We start from the raw sequence: 8,482 nt of genomic DNA on the forward strand, positions 1-8,482 counted from the left end.
CTCTAGCTGCCAACATACTTGCTCTGCAAGAGACAGTCAAGTGTAGGCCCCTAGGTTTGGTGTTGCTAATTAAAAGAGGTGTGTGTGAGTGGGGCCTAATCTGTTCCCATCGATTTAATCATATTTCAGTGCAGCATTTTTGCCTTTCAACCTTGCCCAGCAGTGTTGGATTCCCAACTGCTTTGCTAGTGCAGTGCAAGGAAATGAAAGTTACCACCCTAGTCTCATTCCCTGCAGTGCCAAATACCAAACAACCAGCAGTAATGAGGGCAGTAGGTGAACTTCCATAATATTCTTTCAGGGTTAACAAGGGCAGGCACTGCTGATGAGTCTGCCTTTTCTGTGTAGCCAGCCCCAAGCATTAAAAAATTCATCAGGCCCACCAAATGCAGAGACTGGTTTAAAATGATGGGGCTTTACAAGATTAATACATTGGGGGTTCTTTTTATCTGCCTTTAGGTCTTTGAGCCACATTTTCAAGCTCTTCTCCCTGACCACAAGAACTTAGAACTTCCTTTTTTCTGAAGCTGAAAGCTCTGACTCTCGCCACATAACATGACTCCCAAGAGTTGGAGCTTGAAGAGGAACACCAACCATCACAGGAGCTGACAGCCCTGTTTTTAAGACCTGATTCTTACCTGGACAATCCAGGGCTGTGCTAACAGCCATCAGATTTTCACTACTCAAAATGTAGACGCTACTGTTTCTTAATTTAAAACAACAACAAACCCACAACCCTCTTTGCACTTAATACTCACAATCCAGAGAAATAGTCCTTTCCTGCCCTTTGTTTCCCCAATAGTTCACTTTTCTCATCTTTCCCCTGGGTTCTGATTAGGCTGAAGTAGCAATCGGGCACAGGGGCTTTTGCTGTACTAAGGGAAGAGCACTGCATGTGCTCAGCAGAAATACCCTTTAAGAAGAGCATGATGGCTGCCCACGTGAGTGGCCTTTACGTACAGGAATGGTCCCCTGCACCGGGGCAGAATTCCCTGAGGGCCTTCCTGTGGGGAATCAACTGTAGGATTGGGACCATAATAGTTAAGATGACAAAAGGGAAATAAGCTAAGTAGCAGTTGGTTTCAGGGGCAGTAACAGTAAAATGTCACCCCTGTAATTCAAATATTACTTCAGTGGTGAGTCTGCCTTTTCTGTGTAGCCAACCCCAAGCATTAAAAAATCCTTAGCCTCTTGTTCCAGCCATTCTGATTACAGCCCTAGTCATTTCTGGTTAATTATCACACAAGTGACATTTTACAGCTGTCACTCTGATAGTGGGCTGCATTCTATGGTGAGAAATGCAGTATGTGTGGTGGAGATCCGAAATATTACAGCTCCAACCAGAATTCATATTATAAAACTACGGGCAGCCATAGATCTCCTTACAGAATGTTTTTAGAAATGGAGTTAGGTCTTCATTGAAGAAAATAAAATATATGGCTTCCTAGCTCCATGCTATCCAATACATGGCCTGTGATTTACACATCAGGCCAGTTGCATATTCCACCCAAAACATGCACAGTCCTATAGCCTGGATGTGTGATATACAGTTTGGAATACAGGGCTGTTGTTTTTTCTTCTCTCCCCTGTTGGGCACTGCTAACTTCAGTGGCTATAATGGGCATTTTGGAAAGAAGGGAAAAGGGCACAGAGAAGCCAGTGGAGCTACACAAGAGTGAATTTGGCTCATCTTCTCCACTGCTTCCTTGCCCTTTAATCTAGACTAATCAATCTGTTACAATATTTATTTTATGCCTGGAATTCACACTGGGATCTTGCAGAATAAATCACCTTCTAGAACCTACCTGCCCTTCAGAAACAGGGTCGTAAGATCCAGGACTCCCTGTGGTCAATCCGTTGTCAGAAGGCTCTGCTCTCCTTGCTTTATCATGGAACCTAGAGTGACACTTTGAAGGGGATTGTCAGCTGCATTGAAACAAACAAGTTGACCACTGCCACAAAGGGCCAGGAGCTGCCTTCCTCCAAACTCCAACTTTTCCCAGCCAAGACACAGCATTTTCCACAGCCTTCCTGTCTACATGGGGAAAGAAGTGTCAAGGTCTAAACTAAACTTGAAGGAAGACTCATGTACTTTCCCCTTCTCCTAATGTCTGGTTTGTCTTGGGGCAATGTCTGTGTGAAGTCCAAGGACATTATCTTCCTGCAATTCACAGCCAGTCTCTACCAGCAGGTATATTCACCCACCTATGCAACACATTCAGAAAACCGCTGATGCTGCAGGCATGCGTCCCAGCAGTGTGTGCTTTGGCACAGAAGGAAAACACAGCTGCCCTTGGAAAGCAACTTGTGGTTGGTGGTGGTGTTTTGCTTTTTTAAGACTTAAGACTTTTAATGGGGAAAATGAAACTTTATGGGAAAACATGTGCCCTTCCAGAAACATTGCCGGTGCTTGGAACTTTGGGGATTGTGTAGATCTCCCACTGTGATTAGACTTTAGTGGACTTTGCAGAGTAAACGCACAGACACACACACATACAAATCGCTCACTCTCCATCAGGGCAGGCTGCTGCTGCAATCTTAGCTGTTCACTTAGTGAAACACAACATAGCTACAATGTGTCAAGATTATTTAGTATTTGTATCAGTCACATGATTCTAGTGTCTATTAGCTGCACTGTCAGCTGACATCTAATGAGTTCTGACTTCAGAAGCAATCAGGGTGAAAAGGATCCAAAACCCAGGCCTAAGAATACAAACAAGATGCCAAAAGCAAGAGCAGAGGCATGAGCTCAGGTGATGATAGATGGATTCTTCCTGTTCAAGTTCAGGAGGGAGTTTTTTGATCAGTTCTCTTCTGGAGAACAGTTGGTCCTGAGAGATGAGATTGGATGTAGGGACTGGGAGGAGTAGGTGGAAGAATGACCTAATAGATTCTGGGCAAGTCTAGGCTACAGTTCTATATGAGCACAGCTGCAACAATGCCGCTGCACCGCTGTAACGCACCTGGTGAACACATACTATGCTGCTGGGAAAGACTCCCATAGGCATATTCACAGCACCTCAGAGAGAAGTGAAAGCTATGTCAGCAAAAGAGCAGCTTCCGCTGACGTGGCGCCAGAGTGGACAGCACAAAACTTGTGTGGCTCCAGGAAGGTTTTTTCACACCCCTGAGCAATGCAAGTTTGATCAACCTACCTGGTAATGTAGTCTTGCCCTCTGAGAGAGACATGGTGGGTGAGAAAATACCTTTTAATGGGTCAACTTCTGTTGAGGAAAGAGGCAAGCTTTCTAGAAGAGTTCATGGAGCTTAAAAGCTCATCTCACCAACCGAATTTGGTTTAATAAAATATATTGCCTCGCCCACCTTGACTCTCTCATGTCCTGGGACCAACCCATCTACAACAGCACTGCAAACTAATGGATTTTATAGGTCTATGAAGCTTCACTCACTACATTGCAGAGTTGGTTGAAAAAAAATGTGTTACAGGAATCTCTCAAAAGTCGTTCCTTTTTTTTTAAATAGAGCTTCAGAAAAAAAAATCTTGAAAAATTTTTGGTGAAGGGTTTTTTCTTTTATGCATGAAAATTCACTTTTTGATGAAAAATAGATTCAAACCCCTCATGGTTTGAAAAATTTCAGCTAGTTCTACTAAATAGGCAAGTCTTAAGAAAAAGGAAAGGAAAGGAGGATAAAATTGCTATATCCATAGCATTCCAGAGGGGTCAAGTGATCCAAAATAGATGCAGGTGTCTGAAGTTCTCCTCTGCAGTCATCTAGGATCTGAAACAGTCACAGACATATTCTATCAAAACAAAACTGGCCTGGTGCGTATGCAGTGCTAGTAGGGTGGAGTCCTACACAGAAATTAGTGAAGCTGTGGTTTTAGCTCAGAGTAACCCATTATTTCCTGCAGCAGTTCAGCCAGGGACAAAATGGTGCCTGTTTCTTAGGAAAGAAAGCAGCTGACGTATGGCCATGGTTGTGTGAAGGTGGTTATGGACTTTCACGTTTGCTGCAGTCAGTATATGAGTAGTGAAGGGCAGTGATAGGAGGATGGTGCCAATAAGCATGTGATAAGAATTGTTTTAGAGCTTCCTAGTCCCCATCTCTGACTGGTATTGGAGAGCCACTGGATTATTCTCCCAATCTGATACCAGACATAACTCCATCCAGTCCTAGCACACCCCATTCAGTCCCCCGGACATAATCCCATTGGTATGACCAAAGCCTGAGTCAGTATCCCCCTCGGTCCCCTGGGATCAAGATGGAGTGCTGGGATTTGGAGTATACTGCCCCTATGTTATGGCAGTCACAGGCCATGTTGTCAACTTCCTTTGGCCACAGTTTTTCCCCTGAGGGCTGCACAAGTTTGTCATTTCTAGGGCCACTCACATGGCCACTTCTGTGCTCTGTGATGTGACTTGGACCCATGAGGGATGGCCTTTATTCCCGAAATCACTACAGTACAGTTGTCACTCCTTAGATCAGGCTGGTTGCTACCCTCATAAAAATCTTTCCCATTTTTTCCTTCACCCTTGCATGTATATAGACAGATACATCAGAGATGTAAATAGATTTCAGAAGAAACAGTCTCAAAAGATCATGACACCAGAGTGTGAAAAGCCCTGGCACTTTGGTTTTCCTGAATCAGTACTCAGCAGCTAAGAGACACCTGCTTTCCCTGAGCAGAGGGGCTCCATGCACATTGCGTAGGCACAAGGGCCTTGCATGCTCAACATAACAAATATTGTACACAGAGACACATCTACAGGGCCCTTTTTAAACACGACCCACTCCAGCTGCTGCTGCTGCTGAGGTTGAAGGAAGTTTTGCCATTGCTTTCAGGATGTGCAGTATCCAATACAGAGAGGCAGTTCTCTGCTCTGAGGTGCTTCCAAGCTGGACAGAGGTCAGATAAAAAACTGACTCAGCTGGCCAGAATACAGGGAGCGTTCAGCAGGGATGTTTTCAAGTGGGAATGGCAGGCATGCTGCTGTCTTGTTACATGGCATCTGTGAGTCTTTGGAAAGTGGTGGCTATTCAGAGAGTGTGGGGAGGTTGGCTGAAAAGAAGGAAGGAGCCTCAGGCGTTGGGATAGGGATGCCATTACAGGACAGCTGATGCCCTGGGAGAAGACAGGAGTGGAAGAAGGAGTCCAAGGGAATGGCAAAGTAGAGAGAAAGGGACATAGACTGCAATGGCCATGCTGAAAGGAGAAGTCTCCTTGGCTAAGGAAACAGCTGTGTGAATAACTCCCAGTGACACTGCAAGACCTGAGATGCCTTAACTTATCAGAGCAGTGAATAGATGTCTGTACTAAACCTCAAGGGATAGTGTAGCCAGAGTCTCCATTGTATAGTTGTCACTAACAACTAAATTGCCTTGCGCCTCTAGAGAGACTAATCCATCAATGTTGGGGTGGATGGTGTTGGTAGGATCTGGCTAGCACTTGCTTTCTTAGGCCTGGCTAGTGTGAATAAAGCTCTTCATTCTCTAGCTAGGCTCTCAAGCCTAATGTAAGCATTTGCAGGCAGTGTCTCTACACGACCTCATACCACCTCTGCTGCCTACAACTCTCCCCATGAAGGGCACAAGTGAAATGAGTTTAGATGGTTTCGTTCTTACTCCACTAAGGACAAAAATACTGTTCTGCAGGGAGCCAAGAGTAGAAGTACAAGTTTTGCAGATTAAGAGTGAGATACGTCGGCAAAGCTGTGTGGGCCTGAAGGCCAAACGAGATGTGGGGGTGGGGAGAGGGCTGTGGGAATGAGGACGTGGGAGTCCTGGGATGAGGCAAGAGGTCAGGACTGAGGGGCATTGGCAAAGAGATGTTGAAGGCACAGGGCTGGACTAGCTGGGGAGAGGGTTGACAGGGGAAACTACCTGGCAGAAAAGGGTTAGCAAGGAGGACTCCTGCTAGCACTGTGCATGGTTCAGACCAGTCCTGTGTTCCTCATTTTATGAACATCACATTCATTCGCTAATAGCTTACAGAAATCCGTCAGAGAAGGTTGCAAGCCATTCTGAGTCTGGGCACACGAGGCTCTGCCCAGCTACTCAGATCTTTTCAGCTGCCATGGAAATGCCTGGTCATGCTCTGCTATCTCCTGCTGAAACACAAACCCACCAGGACTCATCTTCCCAGCCTGCCTCCAGATTGCCATTCTCCAGCACCTCTTGGTGTCTGGCTGGCGTAACGCACAAAAGGCAGACTAGGCAGCTGCAGAGATGCTTCTCCACCCCTGCTTGCCCTGGCAACAAATAGAGGAAGCTCAGTGTGAGCAGGGGGGCTGACTGAAATAAGGAGATCTGTGCCTACCCACCCTTCCCCAAAGTAAGTCCATTTCCCAGCTAGGGCTGGTTATTTCATGAGACATTTCTGAAGGTGTCCAGACAGTAATTACCCCACTTGCTTATAGCAGAAGCTGTGTGATTTGGGCAGCCAGCCACAGAGATATGGCCTTTCCATCGTATGCATTCAAATCTGACAAGCAGAAGTCCCGCTTGCCATCTGCTACTTTAAGGAACCAGCTTTCCGCCTGTCCAGCTCAAGTGGAGGCATTTATTTGCACATTTAAAGCAAAAGCTCTAGTGTTGTTCCTAAGAATTCAAAATTTGAGGAGGCACTTTTTAAACACCCCTCCCGCTGCACACAAAGAAATGCTGTCTCATCTGAGTGGCTCTCCCTGCTTTTGGCTCTTTGCGCTGCTGGATAGGGCACAAGCATCATTTGAGGCTCCTCAACATACAGCCAACTGGAGCAGAAATTGCTCTTAGACTTAGGAGCTGAAGATCATTCCTTTGGCTTTGCAATGAGGTCTCAAAATTGACCTACTCCTTCATGTCTCATAGCATTGATGATCTCCCCTAGCACTAGGTGAGCTATTGGCGGTCTATGAATTGGCCCCTATTTGTGTTACTGAATGCCCATGGCCACGCCTGGTGTTTTACTAAATGGTTTGTTTGAAATTGTCCAAAGATGTGTCTACTAATATGTTATTCACTTCCTGAATCCATGTTTGGCAGGCTGTGGTGGGACAGCCAAGTCACATGGTTTTGTGTCTGCTCTCTGGCTGGGCAGCAAACTTATATGCCAGAAAAGGGAAGTTAGAGAGATTTCCGTCTGAATGGACATTCCCCATGAGTTTCCACACTGACATGCATTTGTAAGATACATACACTACTTCAGCTGCTTGCACAATTTCCTCTGATTGTTTATAGGAATAAGGTTGTGAATGCCTGGAAGGCTATTTAATACAATGTTTATTATAATATTCACAACCCCTTTTTTGCCGTGTTTGCCTACTTCTAACCACTTCTCAGGGCAGATGCTGCTGAATAAAGTATGTGTGCATTTGCTGCAAGGTGGTTTAGGATATATTTTGGGAACACAGCTACAGCTCACGTTGAACTTTTATTTTCACTGCATCACTCTGCTCTCTGGGAAGTGAGCTGCACTAGTAATTTACGGAGTTGTTCTTGGATCGTATCTATCCCTGTTGTAACTGGTCCAACAACATTGTTGGGAACAGAGCCTGCCCTGCGTGGCTGAATCTGGTCCTTGGGCTTTTCCAAGGTTACTAAACAAAATCTTGTCTACTTCAGCTGTGTCACTTCTTTAAGAAAATGTTTTGTAAACTTAAAAAACCCTTCTCCCACCTTAACATGAAGTGCTAAGCAGTGGGTAATGAGTAGCTGATGTTCTGGAGATGTCTTGAAAGATTTTTTTATAGCTGCCGTGGTTAACTTCTCTTATGTTGGTGATAGCTCCTGCCAGTGCAAGTTCCCAGAGTGTTCATGTGTGGCTTGGAAGGGAGCAAATATGTTGATTTGCAATGGTTTTAGGGCAGTGCTACTGACACACCTTGAAGGCGGCCTTTGCTGCCAGTGATGACCTCACACCATATCCTGTCTGATCTATAAATCCATTGCATCCAGTAGCTAAAGGCCCCATTGACCTGGAGTGTGCAGGCAGCAGAGCCACGCGGGTTTGTAGCCGTTGTGTGGAGTGAGGCACTGGCGGGGATCTAACAAACTCTTTAGCGAGCATTGGGAACAGTTTTTACTTTTAAATATGTCAATATGATCTAGCTCTGTCTGTATTTATGTACAAACAGTATATCACAATGTTGCCTTTTTGTTGGAAATATCAAAAGTACAAAGATTGTAAACCAAATCGGTGTAATAAAAGTTCCAGATGATTCACTGACTCTGGGCTCAGCTTTGGGTTTGTGTGTGTCAGAGGCTAGGGCACTTGCAGATTACTCTATAATGTTATTCATAGGTCGTGAACATCGGACTAGCTGAGTAAGGCCAGACCGCCCCAAATACACAGAGGCAAGAGGACATTATCTTGTGAGGCCTCTCATGCAGGAGGGATCTAAAGACCTGGGGAGTCAATCTAGTGGCCCTTTTCCCATCTCATCACCTTCTTCAGGTAGCCAGTAGACTGGACTCAACAAGTATTTTCCCTTCCAGGGAAAGGGAGTGTAAATGAGGAGACAAAGCCTAGCCCACTTCT

At 45.4% G+C, this 8,482-nt stretch overlaps 1 protein-coding gene across 2 annotated transcripts in view; it reads left to right on the top strand.

Annotated features, from left to right (window-relative positions):
• TMEM151B (transmembrane protein 151B) overlaps nucleotides 1-8,170 on the top strand; it is a 29,796-nt gene extending 21,626 nt beyond the window's left edge. For both annotated transcript variants that reach the window (XM_075925058.2, XM_075925060.2), the window contains exon 3: nucleotides 460-8,170. The gene's annotated coding sequence lies outside the window, so the exon portion shown is untranslated. The remainder of the gene's footprint in view (nucleotides 1-459) is intronic.
• The last annotated feature ends 312 nt before the right edge of the window (nucleotides 8,171-8,482 follow it).

This window comes from Pelodiscus sinensis, chromosome 3, assembly GCF_052426305.1.
Source record: "Pelodiscus sinensis isolate ZL-2025 chromosome 3, ASM5242630v1, whole genome shotgun sequence".
NCBI lineage: Eukaryota > Metazoa > Chordata > Testudines > Trionychidae > Pelodiscus > Pelodiscus sinensis.